General features: G+C 37.1%; 1 protein-coding gene across 4 annotated transcripts in view; it reads right to left on the bottom strand.

The window, feature by feature from the left end:
* Nucleotides 1–21943, bottom strand: part of tfeb (transcription factor EB) — an 87400-nt gene that overhangs the window by 62394 nt on the left and 3063 nt on the right. The window lies entirely within an intron of this gene.

Here is a 21943-nt window from a genome sequence, read left to right as displayed (position 1 = left end):
AGATTTTGCAACCTTGTTGTGCTGATTTGATGGCATTCAGCTTTGAAAGCCTTTGTAAAGTCAGGCCCTGATATTGCCTGATTAGATATTTTATTATTAGATATAGTTATAAATCACAAATTCCATTCAACAAAGCAAAACTCTGCTACAAAAACTCAACTGACTATTCTGTTCTACTGTCCTTCTCTAAATGACTGACTCATGCTGGTCATCATGTGGGTTCAATCCAGAGCTGATGAGAGTCCATGTGAGGTGGTTTCGAGGTTAGAGTCGTGACTCTGACAGACACAACAAAATGCCGTGATGACTGACTGCACTGATTATTTTGACATAGCTATACATTGAAAACGCTAACTTCTTTCAGACAGACACGAAAAGGTTTTAGTTTTTTTTTTTTTAGTTTAACTGGATTTTACATTTTTGTGTGCAATTAGCCTATATCCATATGCCTATATGATGACTGGCTGCACAGTTTATTTTGAGTTAACTGAAGATTTTAAAAGTTAACTTCACTCAGAAAGACACAAATAGGGTCAATTAGTCCTGGTTAATTGGATTTGAAACAGTGTCGTGTCCAATTAGCCTAAATTTGTACCATATCAACCACCCTAGATAGACACAACAGAACACCATAATAACTGGCTGCACTCTTTATTTAGACTGAACTGAAAGTTGCAAACTTTCAGAAAGACAAATGCAAACAACCAATGAGTGCTGGCTAACTGGATTTCCCACAGTGCTGTGTACAATAAGCATCTATTTATACCATATCAACCACCCTCCACCCTGGAGAGACACAACAGAATGCCATAATTACTGGCTGCACTGTTTATTTTGAGTAAACTGAAGATTTTAAAAGTTAACCTTTTTCAGAAAGACACAAATAGGGCCAAGTCATGCTGGTTAATTGGATTTGACACAGTGTTGTGCACAATTCGCCTATATTTATACCATATCAACCACCCCAGATAGACACAACAGAATGCAGCGATGACTGGCTGCGCTCTTTATTTCGGGTAAACATAAAGTTGGTAACTTTCAGAAAGACAAATGAAGTGGGCCAATTAGTGCTGTTTAACTTGGTTTACAACAATGCTGTGTACAAGTAGCTGATATACAGTATATACCATATCAACCACCCTAGATAGACACAACAGAATGCAGCGATGACTGGCTGCACTGTTTATTTTGACTAAACTGACACAATAAGGGCTAATTAGTGCTGGTTAACTTGATTTACCACATTGCTGTGTAGTATATATACCATATCAACCACCCTAGATAGACACAACAGAATGCAGCGATGACTGGCTGCACTGTTTATTTTGACTAAACTGACACAATAAGGGCTAATTAGTGCTGGTTAACTTGATTTACCACATTGCTGTGTACAAGTAGCCGATATACAGTATATACCATATCAACCACCCTAGATAGACACAACAGAATGCAGCAATGACTGGCTGCACTGTTTATTTTGACTAAACTGACACAATAAGGGCCAATTAGTGCTGTTTTACCTGGATTTACCACAATGCTGTGTAAAATTAACCTATATGTATACCATATCAACCACCCTAGGTAATATTTTTTCATATTACAAGGTATTACAATACATTGTTATAAACTAATATGCAGGTATCAGTATTACTGTCACCACATCGCTTGAGGGTTCTGCTTTAAACTAGATTTTTGAAATTTGAATATCACATGGTTCACCTCCTTCATTAGCACTGTGCTTTCGTAGCAGCCGAAGAACTCCATCCTGTTTCTCGAGAATACACACCAGTACACCTCCATTCTCTACATTTAATAGTGAAACACACTTTCATTACCCTGGAGACTTAGTCTGATCCACCTGTGGCTAATCTGACTCTCTATATATACACATATCTATTTGTTTAGTTTATTTATTCCGTCCATTAAAGCTCCCTGTTAAACTTAGGAACACGTCACATACACACACAATATTATCATTTACAAAGCATAAAAACTGCCTTGAGATAGAAAAATAAAATGTTATTAATATGCAAATCAAACACAGGGGAGCCACAACATTAAAACCAGCTCCAAATATACATTACACTGGTCAGCTATAACATTATCATCAGCTTTTTGTTTCTGCTTTCATTGTTGCTGGTTTTATTACTACCTTAACAACATTAATGCTAGATTTTTGTATTAATCATTTGTTAAGTTAATTTAAGTTTAATACTTTTGCATTTTGTCAATTAAATATAAATAATGTCAAAGATTCATTATGGACAATAACTAGGGGTGTCACGATTATATATAAAAATAACAGTCATTTTGTCTAGCCTCAAATATGTTAATAGTTTTGGTACCTTAAGGAGCATCTTTCTCTTAGATAAAGTTAATAATATATCTTTGTTAAAGAAAAAAAATTGCCATTCCCAGGGACCGAGTCTTATTTTTTATGTTAAACTGTTATAGTAGGATAGAGTTTAGTTTGTTAAGGCTCTAATTGTTCTATTATTTTGTACATGACTCTTCCTGTATTTTTGTATTATTTATTTTGTTATGTTGCACATTGCTGTTTTAATAACGCACACTGCTGCTACCAAAAAAGCCACTAGATGGCATTACATATATATCTTAATTAAAATGTTTTACATTTGAGCATAAGTGCCTAATGTGGTGTATTACAGATCACCTGTATCACTTTGCATCACTTATATCAAGCCCACCTTTTAGAATAAGATATTGTAAATTTGATGAATCAAACCAATGACTGACCATAGACTAATCTAAAACTGGCATAGGCCTCTCTGCTGTAAAAAAAAAAAAGAAAAAAGAAAATCAAATCGTGACCCTAAAAACAGAAATAAAATCTAATCGAGGATTTAGAGCATTGTGACACCCCTAATAATTACAGATACTTTACTTTAAAAATACCAAATAGTCATTCAACAAGATAAAATAAATCCTGTGTGGAAGAAAATTATGAATCAATAATCATTTAATAATCAGATTACAGACCTCTAAATCGTAATCAAATCAAATCAAATCGTAAGGTGCCTAGAGAGTCCCATTTTACGCTCCTAGAAATAAACTTTCTGGAGCAGGTTTTGGCACCATGCCTTATGCCTGGAAAGGGTTAGATAGCTTTTATTTTTGAGTTTAATTTCTTGCAAATGAATGCAAACAAACCCTTGCAGCAATGATCCAAAATCTAAGAGAAACTTAAGAAACCTGTCTTGTGAAGATTTACTTAAAATGCACATGAGAACACATCAAAGTACCGCATTGGCTTGTAGTTATTTACCAGTAATTTACATACTTATACAGGCATGAAGCACACTTGGCCAAAAGACACATTTTTTTTTTAACTAATAAATAGTAGATAAAAGTAGTGTAGCTCTGTAATCAAACATATATTTTTTCACAATATAAGGCGCACCAGATTATAAGGTGCATTTTAAGAGGCACTATAAGGAACTTCTAATTCATCAGGTCTCGTCGCTGGGTGGTCGTGGTGGGGGGGACTTTCTTTTAAAGTCAAACGAGTACCAAAAGTTAATCTACACAGATTTCTCTTCTGAAAACAGTTTATTTGGGTGAGTAAAGTGCTTCTGTTTATTTACAATAAGCTTAGATTACCAAATTTCTCCAGCGCTAAGGCTGGAGCAAAAGCATTAGCAGCTAATGCTGCCCGACAGCTCTACACTGAGGAACCCTGACTTTTCTGGTAAGCCAGGGCAATATTAGCTAGCCGTTTGTCCCATGTAGCTTGTTTTAGCCTGGAAAACGCGCAAGCTACAGTTCGATATAATCACCTCCGAATGACAAAGAGCTAGCGCGGTTAGCGGCTAATGCTAATGCTGCTCCAGCTGTGCTGGGTTATTGATCAACCTTAATAAACACAGACTAAACTTTCAATTCATTCCCAAAACATAGTATTGATTTTTAATGATCAGTTTATTAATAAAGCTTGATGGCAGACAGTGGTTTATTTTGTGTTGAGTTTAAACCCCGCCCACAAGACTGTACTCTAATTGTACTTTGATCCCACTCTTCTGATTGGATAACATTTAATTCTGAATGTTTAATTCAAACAACCACAATATATCACCTTTCACTTTACAGTATCGCAAGTATGTGTTCTTAAATCTTAAACTGTGATGCAAAACAATACAATGTGATTTAGGTAAATTTTGAACTAAAGATTAGTTTTTGTCAATTAAAAAAAATATTCATAATCAGTTAATTGATCACTTTAAGCTGCACATTAAATTTTTACAGTGTATCAGAATGACAAATAAGCCTAAAAGCTGTGAGTAGGTGAGCAGAGCAGTTTACATAACTTATTTTGAGTGTTATGACAGCGCATTCACTGAAGCTCATGCTACATTAGTCTCATCTTACTAATCTCTGTACCAGCTGTAACTCCTGGGTTACTCTGAGGTCAGCGCAGGCGAGGTTCTCGAACCTTCTCGTTGGAAACATTCGAACGGTTTCCAAAAGGGCGTGTCCAGTATGAGCCAGTACAGTTATAAGGTATCAAAACTTCAGTCTGCAAGAGTTTATAACCCAGCAGGCTATAAAAGCTCCTACAGTGCATCCCAAACTTCTCTTCACATTCTCTACCGGGGATCGGTCAGGTCTGCAGGCCGGCCAGTCCAGTACCTGTAGCCTTTTCTTCCTCAGCCATGCCTTTCTAATGTGTGCAGCATGTGGTTTTGCATTGTCTTGTTGAAAAATGCATGGATTATTCTGGCAGCATATGCTGCTCTTGAGGTCTTACATACTACTGTTGAATGATCCAGAATGCAGCAGCATGTTTGATCTTCAACCAGCCAAAACGGGCACATGTCACCCCACTGCTCATTGAGCTCCATTGGCTACCAGTTGATGCTCGCATCAAATCCAAAGCTCTTACAATCACCTACAAGGTGATGACAGAACAGCTCCTTCCTACCTGCACTGATTACTCCTGAAGGCTTACGCTACCTCCCGGCCGCTGCGCTCCTCCAATGTACGTCGCCTCGCTTTACCAAACAAACATTCACACAAAGCAATCCAGACTGTTCTCATACAGAGTTCTTCAATGGTGGAACAAACTTCCTTCCACTACCAGATCAGGAGAATCTCTCGCTATCTTTAATAAACTCCTGAAGACAGAGCTCTTCAAAGAGCACTTACTCTCCTAACACCTCTAACTAACTACCTTCCACTATCAGATCAGGAGAATCTCTCGCTATCTTTAATAAACTCCTGAAGACAGAGCTCTTCAAAGATCACTTACTCTCCTAACACCTCTAACTAACTACCTTCCACTACCAGATCAGGAGAATCTCTCACTATCTTTAATAAACTCCTGAAGACAGAGCTCTTCAAAGAGCACTTACTCTCCTAACACCTCTAACACACTAACTACTTCTAACCTCAACTGTTTATTTGAGTGAGTAAACCGCTTCCATTTATTTACAGTAAGCTTAGAAAGTCTGGGTGCAGCAGCATTAGAATTATCAGCTAACCGCGGCTAGTGCTAAGCCGTGGTTAGCGCCATGTTTCCCTTCTAATGGGGAAGCTGGGAAAAGAACCTAAGTAACTTGCTACCGTTTATTTACAGTAAGCTTAGATTTCCAATATTTTGTCTTAGGGTGAGTTTTCAGTTAAGTTTCTCCACAACTTAGGCTGGGTTTTTTAGCATTTGCTGCTAACCGCAGCGCTAGCGAGACATAAATGTCGCCCGATAGCGCTAGACTGTAGAACCCTAAAGTACTTGCTTTAAATGGCAAAAGAGCTAGTGCTGCAGTTAACAGCTAATGCTAATGCTGCTGCACCCAGCCTTAGTGATAAGGAAACGTCACTAAAAAATCACCCTTATATGGAGTACATTGTACTCCAGCAGAGTGGTATTTACTGCTCCTGACATGTAACCTGACTGGTAAAATTCATACATATGGTGCACCAGATTAAGAGGCTCACTGCCGATTATTGGACAAATTAAAGAATTTAAGGAAGCGTGTCTTATGGTCAGCACAGTTCAGCACGGTTAAGTTTAAAGTCGTATTTAAACTGCTGTGATTTTACTGTAACTCTGTATTGTAGCTCTTGACAAAGGTTTGCCACAGTTATCTCTTGACCATGTGGCCATTTTCCATATTCTGCCTTTTTTCAGATTTAAGATTGTATTGCTAAGCATTTGTGGTAAATGTATGAGTTTAGTTAAGTTGCAAAAACTGCACATCAGCTTGAATTGTAGTTTCTACATTACTTGTCGGTTTCATTAAGTCAAAAATTACCTCACCAGACTGTGCGTGGGTGTAATATGAGGAAGCTGAGTATTCACATACTGTCTCATTATGTCAAAGTTGTTCAGTGAGACTAGACTAGGCTTGTTTCTTGTGAGCAAATGCTAAAAAAAACTTCATACTGTGTAATTAAATAAATATTATCAGAAACTGTTAAAGAATCCTGTTATCAGGATTTGAGTTGGCTTGATGACATTTGCAGTTTCCATTTACATCACTTGATTAAAGAGAGGAAACTTCAGAAACCATAGCGTACGGTTGTGCATGACCAGGTCAAAAATATGCTAACACTGCACTTGAACATTGTCTATAAAGACTTTTGAGTTTCCTGTTAATTGGTTAAATGCATATACAAAATTTAAAAAGTATAGACAGGATGGTTCTTTCATTTCTTCTAAAATCCATTGTCCAGGACGGAGGAGTTTTTGCTATATTGTGGTGCATTGTCGTGAAGATTTGATTGCAATTTTTTGTTATAATGCCAAATTATCTTATGGTTTTCTTTACAGGCACTTTGACAGCTTAACATTATGTTAATCAGGTCCTTCAAGCAGTGAGCTTGCCTTTAAGGGGGCACTAAACCTCCTGAATTTTCTCTGACTCCACCCTCAGCTCAAATTTAAAAAGGCTAAAAATGGTTGAGGTAGTTTGGGAGGGGCACTGTATGGGTGATGTATGGGTTTAGAGGTGAGACAGGAGAGAGAGCTGATTGGCTGAGCTCCAAAAGCAGCAGTGTGCCTCTGATAGCGATGATGTCAGCAGAGGGGCGGTATTATCGGTTGACAGAATTTTGTGATGTGTCTTTGTACCAAAGTACACTGAAACATCATTCTCGCCTACAGCACAGTTGAACATCAGAAAAGATGAAAAAAAAAAAAAATATATATATATATATATATATATATATATATATATATATATATGGTTTAGGGTTTAGTGGCTCTTTAAAGACACAGATACTCTGCCATGACCAGCTGCATTGCCAGACCTACCTCTAGGAACCGCACAATAAGAGTTTTTAGTAAATGATATATATCGTCCAGAATTTAATGCGATAAACAAAACAAAAAAAAAAGAACAAATCACAGGTTGAGGATCGGAATTAAGATCCGGAATCAGCACAGCCTCGTTTCCATGAGAAACATAATGGTGTCTTACTTATTTACCTGTTTGCAATGTGGTAGTACTTTTTTTTTTAACAGAAAAAAAAGACAAAATTTGTAATTAATTATAGTTTGGGAAATATATACTTTTTTCACCTACTGCAGTCCACGCAAACTGTGTACAAAGTCATTGCATTACTGGCTAAAGTACTGTTCACTGGAGGCGCCAAACGGTCCAGCGGTCTAAAGTGCTGCCACTATGTTCGGAAGATCGCTGGTTCGAATCCTGGTTATGCAGCTTGCCATCAGCTGCCGGAGCCCAGAGAGAGCACAATTGCCTTGCCCTCTCTTGGTGGGTAGATGGCGCTCTTTCCCCTCATCACTCCTACGGTGATGTCGCTCAGCACAAGGCTGCGTCTGTGAGCTGATGTATCGGAAGCAAGTCGGTGCACTTTCCTCTAAACACACTGTGATAATTGGCAATGATGCATCAGCAGCAGTATGAAAAGAGGCGGTGGCTGACTGCACGTGTCAAAATGTGTGGGAGGCTATTTGACATGCTATAACACTATAACACCCCCACCACAGAATCTGCAAAAACAGTGTAAGAATATGGAATGGGGTTTATTATCTTTATTGGAACACTTTATTGTTCCTGGTTGATCTTATTTAAAAAAAGTATTGCAATCTGGCTATTTCTTCTAGAAATAACTATTTTTGCAACCACTTCTTTGGCAATGAATGTATTTATTATGTATATGTATACAGTGTATATACATTTACATGACAGTGTAAACTCTAGCACAATAACCCACTACCCCTGAAACTATGGAGCCGGTATTGTTAGCATTGTTAGCCACACCAAAACACTGTATTTTTGGCCTTTTCAATTCTATTTAAACTCAGCTTCTGTTTAGAGTAGCCTCAGTTTCGAGGCCAGTGCTCTGTGTTTGTTGCTTTCCCATTGTTAAGAATCCGAGCGGGGGTCCAGTAAAGGTCCGGCCACCTTGCATTTCCATTCATGGCTTCTGACCTCATGTCCAAAGGCTCCCACCACTGCTGACCTTTCCTCCAAAAACACCTCCCTGCAGCTACTGACATTGCTCATGTATACACACACACACTCACACACATACACACACTCACACACAGAAAAAATGGATTCAAATGTGTCCACATTCATTGGTCGGAAACAAACCGGCCCTTGTGTTCATACAAACTGAGGCGGCTAAACTGGGACAACAGTGAAAACTGGGGTCATTATCAGAATACTTTGTTTTTGGGTCTCAAATTCTTTTTTTACTTTACTTTTGACTTTTTATTATATTTTTAAAACTTTAAGCCACAGAGAAATCATTGTTTTCCAGCTTAATCAATTTTTATTCTCACCTTTAATTACATATCATGCTCATATCCACACTGTTATGGCGAGCTACACATTAGAACGGTCAATGACAAGATTTTAACATTTTGATTTAACAAAAATATTTTTAGAATTACATTTCGTATTGTTTTTTTTTTGTTTTTTTAACGACAGAGAGGACAGATTACACGCTTTACCTCAAGTAAGTATGGAGACAAAATTAAGAAACAGTAGGTGAATTTAATTTCTTTTAAATGAGCAGTATAAAAGTTGTGATGTCTCAGATGTCAACGGTTACTTAAAGGTTACTTAAAGGTTATTTAAAGGAAAGGGGTTATTCCAAGATGATGACAGGGTGGACAATTTAATTTAAAAAATGTCTATATAATTTGACAAAAAACGCAGGTGACCTACAGTTGCCAAGTTTTTTAAATGTTCATGGTGACCTTGTTCTGTTTCAAAGATACATTTTCATTTTCCCAATTTATTTTAATAATGTTATGTTTTTTTTTTCACAACAGAGTGGTAAGATTATGCTTTACCTCAAAAAAGTAAGAAATTATAGACAAAATCAATAAACATGAATTAATATTAATAAATCTCTGAGCAGTATGAAGGTTGTGATGTCAGAGTTTTAATTCTTTTACTTTACCTTACTTTACTTTAAACAATAAAAATTATTTTAATCACATTTTCCCCCCACAACATATTCTTAGTTATCGCTAAACATGCTCAAGTGTCTTCAGTCCCTTGAAAAAAGTAGATAGTATAAAATTTGTGATGTCACTGAGGTCAAAGTTTACTGTCGTAAAGGGGCTGGGTTATCTCAAGATGGTGACAATGTGAACAGTTAATTATTGGACACATTAAATTAGCTTTAATAAAACGAAAAAATAAATTAATAATGAATAAATAAATTAAAAAAGGGAAAAATCTAAATATATTTTTTTAAATTTTTAAAACTTAAATTTTATATTTTAAATTAATTGTGCTACTCAGCCACTTGAAATAATCATTCAGTGTAACCAGAAAACACTGCAAACATGGCAAAAATCCCACTAACCTACATCAAAGAAAACTGTATAAAACACACAAAAAGTTTTTTAAAGCAAAGGTTAACATTCCTCTATATTTCTAATATTGATTATTATAATTTATTGTCTATTATAATCAATAGTATAAATATAATGACTAATGTTCTTTTAGAATAAATAAAAATATATTGTTACACAGTGTTTGTATAAAATTTGGACAACTATGCTGCATCACAAACGGCACGTTATATTTATATTAACCAGTGTACAGTATAATTTTGACACTGAAGCAGAGGGGGGGCCGGGGACGTGCAAGAGGGGTCAACACCAGCTCCTCAGCTTCAGTGTAGGCGGCCATGTTTACAACCAAGGAGCTGTTGTGTTCTTCACAATGACCAATGGAAAGAAAGGCACGCTCAGGATATTTCTGGGCCTCGCTCGCTCGCTCGGACAAACAAGCCAGTCTTCCGTTCAGTCCACCCCCCCCCCCCCTCCCATCGACTTCGTCCAATCAGGAGAGGGAGAGCAAAACGGACTCACTTTATTATTACTATTACTAGGTCTAGGCACTGGCAGAAATAAGGGTGAGCAATATGGATATGGAAAGAATATTATTAAAAAGAGTAATATTTTAAAAATATATAATTTTTATTTTATAATACATACTATAAGTGCTGTGCGATATGACGATAAATATCATTGTTTCTACAGTAATTTCGTCAATTATTCATGCAAATTTATAGTAGAATTTATAAAATGTATTGGCGTGGTCACTTTGCATAAACTCGGTTTATATAAGTGATAATAAAGTAATCTTCGCAAAAAAAAAAAGCTTCATAATGTGGTTTTGCGACATGATGCTGCTTTACGTTATTTGACGGATACTTTAAAAAAATGTTAATTGAGTTTATTTTGATAACTTAATTTAAATACCTGTATCATTTAAAAAAATGCTACTGCATCTACCTCATCTGTTTTCATTTGATACATATATAATAAAGTTGGAAAAAAGTAAGCAATTATGTTATTTTGTCATATTTTTTGAAGAATAACTGAAAACATACTCAAATGTGGTATATCATGATATATATCTTTAGCGTGATATAAAAAATTCCTTATTGTAATAAATATTTTTCCCCTATATCGCCCAGCACTACATACTATATTTATTTTGATATTTTGACAAAATGCAGAGAAAATGAATTGGAAGTGAATGATTTCTAACTATTGTGATTCAAATACTGTCCCATATAAGGCTGGACGATATAGCCAAAATTTACATCATGATATATTTCTTGATGTTGGCCGGAACAATATATCAATTTCATTATCAAAATAAACAATATAAAAGCCACTCTTAGTGTATATAATCATGTAAAAATAAATTATATCACTATTGTATTATTTAAAGACATTTATATTGTCAATTCAATAGGAATAGAAAATTGATCACGATACCTACCACGATACAATACCTATACATTGCCCAGCTCTGGTCCCATACATACTACAGAAGATTTGTATATGGATTCAAATCTAGTGTTCACACTGGTCATTATGGGGTCTCAGAGGGGTTGCTACTGATTTGCTAGGTGGTTGATATGGTGGTGTTGCTTCTTGGTTTCTAAGGTGTTGCTATGTGGTTGCTACTTCATCCCAGGTGGCTGCTATGGAGTTGCTAAGTGGTAGTATAGTGTAGTTTAGCTGTTGGTTGCTAAGATGTTGCTAGGATGTTGCTTTAGTGTCAATGCTCGTTGCTATGGTGTTACTAAGTGGTTTCTTTGCAAAGTGCAACCATAACAAGTGAATAAGAAATTTCCCGACATGTTAACTTATATATTAGCTAGCTTAATTTACTTCTCTATCTTTTCTCCTCTCCCTGTCTGTCTTATACATCCCTTCTTTCAAAATAAAAGCCCTGTTCAGAGTTTTGTCATTGCAATTACATTATGCTTCCTAACATTAAATTAATTACTCATTTTTGAATACTTATTATAATGAAAATTGTATGTATCTGAAACAATTTATCGTGCTTTGTTGGTATGTATGTTGGGGTGTTAAAATTTTCACTGTTCAATAGTTATTTTTTGTAGTATTTGTTCGGTATTGGTTCATTGCATCTCTTATTTGGACATATAATAGATTTATTTTTTTATCTTGATTATTTATGCAATTAGTCAATTAGTCATAAATTATTCCTGCCAAGCCCTCCACCTAAATCGTTCCAGCCCTAACATATAATGTAAGTTCTCAATGTTGCTTTCTCAATGTTTACTGCAGCACACACTACTATAGGAATGATATACTAAGACTAATTGAGGCAAAACTGGCAGGAAGGGAACTGGTAGAGCAGCATTGCTGTGACGGGCAATAGCAAGAATGCTGGAGACGGAGAGGCCGTTGACAGGCTCTCTGGGAGATGAAGAGATAGATTAGAAGTGCTGGTTAACAGAAAACACAGCAGCCACTACTGCTGCCACACGCTTTGAGGCATCAGGTGCCTTCAGTAGCCCTGAAGAGCTTGTGTCCCATTCATTTCAGTGTTTTCCTGAGGTAATCCAGGACTGCAGATAGTACCAGAAGGTTGCGGGTTCAATCACCTTGACTGGCCGGGGCAGGGGCAGGGGTGGCAGAAGAACAAAACAGTGCTTTCTTGTACACATATGCAATAATTACATTGCAGGGTGTGCAAAATGCAATATAAGGCAAAGTTGGCAAGTTTAGAACATGCCAAAAGGTAAAGAAGAAGTTCAGGTGGATTCAGATTGCAGTAGGAAGCCAGGAATCAGGAAATAAATATAAGAATTAAAGGCGGGTTGGGGAATTGGAGGAGTGTGATACTAATGTAATGCTAACATTCTCCAACTCTGACAAGCTTGACAATTGTGACTGTTAGCATCAAAGCTAACCCTCTCCAACCCTGACAAGCTCAGCTGCTGTGTCTGTTAGCATCAAGGCTAACATGCTCCAACCCTGACAAGCTCAGATCCTGTGTCTGTTAGAATTGAGGCTCCAACTCTGCTGAGCTCAGCCGTTAGCATCGCAGCTAACACTCTGCAATCCTGACAAGCTTGACAATTGTAACTGTTAGCATTGAGGCTAACCCTCTTCTAACCTGACAAGCTTGACAACTGTGTCTACTGTGTCTATTAGCATCGAGGCTAACATGCTCCAACCCTGACAAGCTCAGCTCCTGTGTCTGTTAGCATTGAGGCTCCAACTGTGCTGAGCTCAGCTGTTAGCATTGCAGCTAACACTGCAAATTATCTGTGATATATCTACCAGAGACTACACAATATAATTTATTTTAGTTTATTATTTGATACAGAGACTTCATTATTAATATCATAACATGTTGGACCATTAATATATGTTGCAATTTGGTGAAGATTCTTGTATTTTTTTAATATTGCAATATTTAATTACAGACCAAATAACATTTTAATGCTTTCCCTCAACATCCATGTTTTTAGCAAAGCACCAAACACTATCACAGCAGAGAGTAACTCCCACTGTTCCCTCTTTATCCTCTGACTAAATTCGTATGGCATCTCTCTCTCTCTCTCTCTCTATCTCTCTCTCTCTCTCTCTCTCTCTCTCTCTCCATATCTCTCCACATGCCTGCTAGGCTTCACATAGCTGTCCTACATACTCAGAGTCCCTGTGTATAAACCTCAGCCCTGACTGTGGATCAGAACAGCCTTTTACCTTCATATCCTCCTAAACTGCACCTGGAATAGTGGGGCAGCAAACATATCACCCAGGGATTAGTTGGGGGTTAATCCTTCAGTAAATATACCACATTACATAAGGTGTTTATATTAATATATAAGAACAAAGTTCAGTTCCAGATTTCTCCAAGACGTCCCCAAACAGTGCTCCCAGTGGATGTGTTCAATTCCATCAGCAGCTCACCTGATTATTAAAAACTGAATTATCAAACCAGCTGTTGGTATGACGCAAACTATAAATAATACTAGACTCCATGAGGAGAGCTATACAGATGGTTTAAAGGGTTAATCGCATGAATTACTGTATATTGTTCAGGAGGAAAAATATCATTTTTGGAAGCTTGGGAGTCCCTGTTGATATATCAAACTTAAATTTAGATTTTGACTTTTAATAACAGGCTGATCATTTGAATCAGGTGTTTTAGAGCAAGAAAGTAAGTAAGTAAGGGTGCCGAGTGGTCCAGTGGTCTAAAACACTGCAACTATGATCGGGAGATTGCTGGTTCGAATCCCAGTCATGCAGCTTGCCATCAGCTCCCGGAGCCCTGAGAAATCACAAATGGCCTTGCTCTCTCTCTGGGTGGATAGATGGTGCTCTTTCCTCTGCATCACTCTTAGGGTGATGTCGATCAGCACGAGGCGTCTGTGAGCTGATGTATTGGAACCAGGTAGCTGCACTTTCCTCCACCTAAATGGGTGGGACAATTTGCCACATAATATGTGGAGAAATATCAGAGAAAATTTGAAATAAAAAAAGTAAATAAATAAATAAATTAGGTATGGTATGAAAAGGTGCAATAAAAAATGCCATAGAGGGTTAATGTAAAAAACACAACTTTTTTTATGACTGTTATTCACTATTTATTTTAATATTTGTGTTTTACTCAGCTTTTTTATTGTACTTTTACACAATACGGATATATATATTTGTTGACATTAATTGCTAACACAGATGTGCAATCTCTGGAGCAGATAAACATGAGCCTATTGGCACCATGTCTCACACCAGTTATAGGCTAGAGGAGTATATAAAGGCAACCAAGCACTGAGCTGTGGAATTCTCTGAAATAATGTTCCTCCATCCAAGTACTTTTTTAATGAGATCTTGTTGCTGAATGCAGTCAAATACTGTGCACCTGTAATTATTTAATCAAAAATAGAAAAAAAAAACCACTGTTTAGTAAATTATGTGAAAAGACAGGATAATTTATACTGAACAATAATGTTTTTGATGCCACAATCAAATTGCATCCAAGGATGGTAAAAAAAACTTTTGTGTTTAATAAACAAGTTTAAATATGTTTGAAACTGCATTAAATTTGAAAAATATTTCGGCTATTTATTAATGTGGTAGTAAAAAAATGAGCAAAAAATATATATACAAATTAGTAAAAAAAAAACTGATTTGTCAAAACTTGGCCAATAAAATTGTAATACACACATGATAAAGCACTATTGCTTAAAACTGCTCTGGAAAATACTGTGACTATAATTGAAAACATATTATTATTTTACAACAAACTTATTACAGCCTGGCAACCCTAAAGTGAGGCAAAATCTGTTTGTCACCCATATCAATAATCCTGTACATTCTGCAGATGACCTGTAGACTCTGGCTTCAATATATCGAGCCATTGTTCTCTTAAAAAAAAGCATTTTAATCCCCACCACTTCAACCACCTTTATATAAACCACTCAGCCAGGATTTACTTTATCAAACACATACCTACCCAATAAAACGTGTATATAAATGTGTATAAGAGTCTTTGAAAAAGGACATTCATGGAAGTCTATAGATATAAAAAAATACAAAAATCACAAAAGAGAGGACAGTAAAATGTCCTCATGTGGTCTTTTGTGGTTTAGAAGATTTCAGAGCTTCACGTGAGAGTAAATCACGCTGAGAAGAGGAAGGACGGAGGAGAGTGTGAGGAATGCATGAGAGGGGAAGTTAAGGAAGATCCAGCATGTTTCCGGTATTGCTAAAACCCACCACAACCTCAATCATACCTCGTTACTGTCACTCAGTTAGCTGCAGAGGATTAAATATGCAACATCATGCATATCATGTTGTCATCTTAATTGTATATTATGGAGCTTTTATGATAATAATACAGACAAAAGATAGTAATAAAGCTTTTAGACAGACTATTAATACTGGTTTAAAATTTTAAAACTGTAAATTATATTGTTAATAAGGATTTAAGTGCTTCTAATTAAAAAAATGGCAAATAAACAAAGAGCAGCAGACTCCAAGAACTATTCAGGTTCCTTAGTGTGCTATGCAAAGGCTGGACAGTACTACATTAAATTAAAGACATACAGACACAAAGAAAGTCCCAGTAGATGATATATGTGTAAAATTTACACAGAAAAAAGGCAACCAGTCTTTTTAGCAAACAAACCAATGCTAATGCTAATGTTATTATCCAAGCCTAGTACAGTTTGTACCTTGAATATAGCCATTTAGCATCAAAGCTAACCCTCTCCAACAGTGACAAGCTTATTTGCTGTGTCTGTTAGCATCAAGGCTAACCCTCTCCAAACCTGACAAGCTTTAAAACTGTGTCTGTTAGCTTCAAGGCTAACCCTCTCCAAACCTGACAAGCTTTAAAACTGTGTGCTGTAAATTTGGGAGGGAGAGTAACATAATTTAAATTCTCTGTATGTCCTGACAAGCTTAGCAAATGTGTCTGTTAGCATTGAGGCTAACCCTCTCCAACCCTGACAAGCTGACAACTGTGTCTGTTAGCATTAAGGCTCCAACTGTGCTGAGTTCAGCTGTTAGCATCGCAGCTGACACTCTGAAAACCTGACAAGCTTGGCTGTTGGGTCTGTTAGCAGCTAGTTTTGACGATTATTGTGCCAAAAATAAATGCGCTAAACAACAGTATTGACGCACCATTTAAATGCATACTATGCCACTAATATAACTAGAATATTTGAGCATAATAATGCAGTTACACGCTTTTAAATAGCAAGGAACTTCTTTTAATGATTAAGAATTATTAAGAAGCATTTCAGTCATTGACATTGATTCAGGAATATTTCAAAATATCGGAAATGTACAAAAAAATTTAAAATAAGATCCAAATTCATCATGTACAACAGTTGTACAATAACTCAATAGTTTTCATAATTACTGTGATTTGTGTTGTGTTAAAACTCCACCCACTGGATAGCCGTGTTGCACTCCCACTGTTCTGATTGGATAAAAAGTAAAAAAAAAAAAAAGTACTAATTTTACAAATATGGTAGTGTGTTTTTATACTAAAGCCCTAACTGGACGAGATTAGTGTCTCAGAGGGACGTCTGTGAAAAATATTTCACACTTCTACTTAGTGATAAAACTGCGTCCGGACTGCAGTTGAAAAAATCAGGAGGACCAGTGAGTTTTTAGGCTTTCTCGGTCACGTGACATCTCGTTCAGTAGCTCCTCCATTTCCACTCGCTGTTGTGTTTACATGGATCTTTGTGGAAACTCACGCCCAAAGTGTAATTACGGTGCGTGACAGTGGACAAATAGCTGTTTTATTAAACGTGAGATGATAAACTCAGAGATGTGGATCCAGATGGGACTTAAATTACTGGACGACCCAAAGTTCAGTGAAAAACAGTAGGTAAGTCAGCCTGTAATTTTCGACGTCAGAAGACTTCTGAGGAAAACACATAAATGGTCATTCCAAACAGGAATAAAATCAAAAATGCCCCCCCGTAAAAGAGAAAATTACCACAGGACCCCCTAAAAAATAATCCCGTCCAAATATGGCTTTTGGCTTTTTTTTTCTGAACAATTAGATTTAAAAAATCGAAATACCTTGATTATTGCTTTGCTTTGCTAACAGTATTGTGATATTTTGCAATGTACTGAATCGCAATCCCCGTATCGTAATACGTATCATAGTATCATATTGCTTTTAAGTCCTTGCCAATACACAGTCATACTTCTGAGAGACATTGCGATGTCCATGCTTTCCACAGTCACTGACTAGGAGTACATTTGCTGGAGTCTAAGAATAGACTCTGCCTGTGTCCAAAACATGTCCGGCCTTTAATGTTTATTGACACAAGGTGTCCTTAGACTCGTTTACAGGTGGACGCCACACCAAAACAAAGCCATCAGGTCAGCGCAGGACCGCAGGAGTAAAACACCAGGCCGTGTTTACTCAGAGCAAATGGCTCCATCAGTGGCATAAGTGCTTGGACGCGGGGTAAAAGGGCGCTCGGATCCACAAATCAAACAGGATACTGCGTTGAGGAACTGGCCCAGCAGGTCTGGCCGTCCGTCGCAGCGCTGGAAGCGAGGGATTAGGCGGCGACCTGCGGGCATAATTACAGCTGCTAAAACAAAGTATGGGGGAAGAAGCTGCACTGCAAATATTGACAGTTACATAATGTGGCCTACTGACTCCTGACTGTACCATCCGGAATATACAGTACACTATGTGGCCAAAAGTTTGTGGACACAGCTTTTAAAGAATGCTACTCATTTAGCTACTTTAAGAGCCACCCATTGCTGATATGTATGTGCAAATGCACAAACAAATACTGCTTGTCTAGTAAGTGTAGGAGAGAAGTATTACCAATAAAATGGGAGTCTTGTAGCAGAAAATCATGATCCTACCTATTAGAACCATACCTCCTGCCAGACTGGGGTTAAGTTTGAAGTGTATAAAGCAGTGGATGAACAGTGTTCTGTGGAATGATGAGGCTCCTTAGCCTGTCACGATAAATTCGCTATTGATTTTATATATATATGGACAAAAGCTCAAACTATTTTGTTGCCCTTGATACTGTCCATTCTGTTTTTCTTATGAAGGTTAACAGGAATAAGCGTGTATATCAACTTTAAAAACATTGTTTTTAAATTTTATTTATATTTAATTTTATTATCTGAATATTCTTAATTAAAAAATGGTAACTGCTCCTTAAAGTGTTTAATTGCATTATTTCAATTCAGTATATAATATAATATAATTGCTATAAACAATAATATTGTCATTTTCTGACCATTTTAAACCATTGATGCAATATATATATATATATATATATATATATATATATATATATACACATAATTTTGATGGTAAGACCTTGTTTTGTTTTTGTTTTTCTCTTTCTGAACCATTCTTTTTATCTCTCTCCCTCACTCTTAACCTCTAATTCTCTCTTTCTCTCTCACACTCTTTCAATCTGTCTTTCTCTTTCTCTCACTCTATTCCTCGTTCTGTCTCTTCTGCACTCTCTCACTCTCAATCTCTAATTCTCACTTTCTTTTTTCTCTCTTGACAATCTCTCTCTTTTTGATCCACTTTCCTTCTTTCTCTCTCCCTGACTCTTATAATAAAAATTTAAGTCTTTCCCTTTCTCTTACACTATTACTCTCTCAAACTCTCATTCTCTCTCTCTTTTGCACTTTTTCTTTCTCTCTCAGACTCTCTTTAAATCCGTCTTTCTTTGTCTCACACTATTCCTCGTTCTGTCTCTTTTGCACTCTCTCTCACGCTCAATCTCTAATTCTCACTTTCTCTCTCAAACTCTCTCCCAAGCTGTTTTACTCTCTCTTTACTTCTTTTACTCTCTATTTTCTCTCTCGACAATCTCTCTCTCTTTTTGATCCACTCTCTTGATTTCTCTCTCCCTCACTCTTAAATTCGAATTAGCCTATCTCTTTCTCTCACACTCTCTCTCTCTCACAAGCCTGTCTTTCCCTTTCTCTTACACTATTCCTCTCTCAGACTCTCATTCTCTCTCTCTTTTGCTCTCTCTCTCTCTCTCTCTCTCTCTCTCTCCACGCTCCATCAGCTGTTAGTATCGCTCTGTGGTGTTGGATCAGAGGCGACCAGAGAGGAACCAAAACAGGTTGCACATTTACAGGAAAAAGCTGTTTTACTCACTAAAGTCTCAGTAAGGTCTGCTGCAGAAAAGGGCACGGCTGGGCACTTCCTCATTGCGGGACACAGAAATCGACGTTCATTGGTTGATGCTATAATCCCTTTAAATTTACCACCATTACTTCCCAGTTAAATTAAGTGATTCTCTCATTCAAGTTATACCTTTTCGCTCACCAAACAATAACGCACACTGAATGGTGTTGGGCATTACCAGTGATAGGGGGAGTACAGCTGAGTGGGTGGGATATTTGGCATAGCTAAATTGGGGAGAAAAGCAGGATAAAAAAATAATTAATTCACTATCCAGTATTCGTTATACATTATTCAGTCTGCTCATTTATTTGTTAGAACCACGAGAGTGATTTTTTTTTTTTTATGGATGAAAAATATCTGGTGCATCCTTATCAAATAAAACAAATTATCTGTAAAAAAAACAACTGATTTTTTAGCTGAATGTAAAAGATTCCCTATACAATCTAAATCTAACCCTACACCTAACCCTAATACTAACCTTTACCCTACCCAGTAATCAACCTTAAAACCTAACCCTAACTATTAGCCGAAAAATGTAATCTAACTATGCTATGCTATGGCTGTTGGTTGCTATGTGTTGCTGTGGTATACCTGTTGGTTCCTATGGTGTTGCTATACTGTAGCTATTCGTTAGTAAGGTGTTACTAAGCAGTTGCAATGGTACCAAGCTGCTAAGACTGTTAGTCTTACTAAAATGTAGGTCAGTGTTCCTATGGTATAACTGTTGGTTGCTATGGTGTTGCTAGATGGTTGATATGCTGTTGCTATGCTGTTGTATGACTTGCTTGCTTTGGTGTTGCACAGTGGTTGCAAAGATTTTGCTATGGTATGGTTGTTGGTTGCCTAAGGTGGTGCTATGGTATAATGGTTGGTTGCTTTGGTGTTGCAATACTATAGCTGTTGGTTATTAAGGTGTTACTAAGAAGCTGCAATGCGTTAATGTCACAAAAAAAAAATAGAACTAACCAGCCATGAGAAATTCCACATTTAAAAGTCTCCGAGTCTGAGTGGTTTATGTTCAACCTGGAGAAAAGACTGGAGTGTTCTGGGATAATGACATAATGGGACAGAAAGATTTCTTTCCCTTTTTTTTAAATAAACACAGATCCAGACAGATGTGAACAGGTGTGATTATCACTTCCTGTGAATGTGCTCATCACTTCCTGTGCCCTGCAGTTACCTTTCACCTGACCAGAGTGCTGCGTTAAACACGGATATCTGATCTAACTCACTCACTCGCATCAAAACAAACCTTCCGCCCTCCGCTCAGAGCAGGATTAGGAATTCCAGCCGGACCCGTCAACACACCTGACTGAACACGGGCAGTACTTGAGTCAGTATAACACCAAAATTACAGTAAATACACATAACATTCATACAAAATGTTGCCAGGTGGTTGCTAAGGTGTTGATATGCTATAGAAATTATTGCTAAAGTGTTGGCAGGTTGTTGATAAGATGTTTTAATACTGAAGCTGTTTACAATGGGCTGTATGCATTGCTACGGTATTGCTGTTGGTTGCTATGGTGTTGTAAGGTGGTTGCTATTTTGCTAGAAAAACCAAAAAATGTGTTGCTAAGCAGTTCCAAATGTGCTGCTAGGCTGTTAGGATGTGCTGCTATTGTATAGGACAACTCCTCAACTCCTCAAAACACTGTTAATGAATTTCACACTGCACTTCATTTCACCCCAATTAGCTGGATTAACGGCCTAACTAACCTCACCTGACCTTTGGACTTGTGTACACGCATAAACATGGCTGAATTAATAAAATTACACAAACATCTCAGAGCTTTTCTCGTATTTAAGGATTCTGTTCGCTAATCAACCGCAGGAGGATAAACAACATCAAGGGAGGAGGATAGGGGCTGTGTTCCATTTGTCAGGTCAAGTTTCCTTTTCTGAAAAATATCTGAGATACTTTGATCTATTAGTGTCTCATTAAATCAGTCGTAAACACAGTACTGTCCAACTTCTATCTGTGGACATGTTTCCATCCTGTATGATTTTGCCAAAATCATGTAAATGCATTTATGAGCTATCAATGATTGCTGCTAACCATGCTAACCTAGGATAATGCTAGCTAACAGATATTACCTGAAACAAAAAAGTGGGACATATTTTGGTTGGAATTTGAAAAAAACACTGTTAAATGTCTGTCAATCAGCTTTTTTTTCAACATTTAAAAGAGCATACAATTCTTGGATTGTACATGTGAACTAATTCCCTCCCCACAAGCCTCAGCGCCTACATTTGGGTAGTGTGCCTCTTGGTGAGAGATTGTTGACTGCAATGAGCACTGCGCACACATCACCTCCTCCGCTTGTCTGCGCATGTGCTGCAAGACTTATTGCTGTTTTATGTGGTTTGCACTAAGGCTATGTGCTTAAAAAAAGTTTGTTTAGAAAATATTCTAGATTTTTAAATATTGTTAATTATGTTAGAGTAGAGGGGAAGATCGGTTAAATAATAGGTCTATGCTTCTTCAGTGTTGCAATGTTACAATC

The sequence above is a fragment of the Astyanax mexicanus genome, chromosome 24, assembly GCF_023375975.1.
Source record: "Astyanax mexicanus isolate ESR-SI-001 chromosome 24, AstMex3_surface, whole genome shotgun sequence".
Classification (NCBI taxonomy): Eukaryota; Metazoa; Chordata; class Actinopteri; order Characiformes; family Acestrorhamphidae; genus Astyanax; species Astyanax mexicanus.
This window is presented reverse-complemented; position numbering and strand designations above follow the sequence as displayed.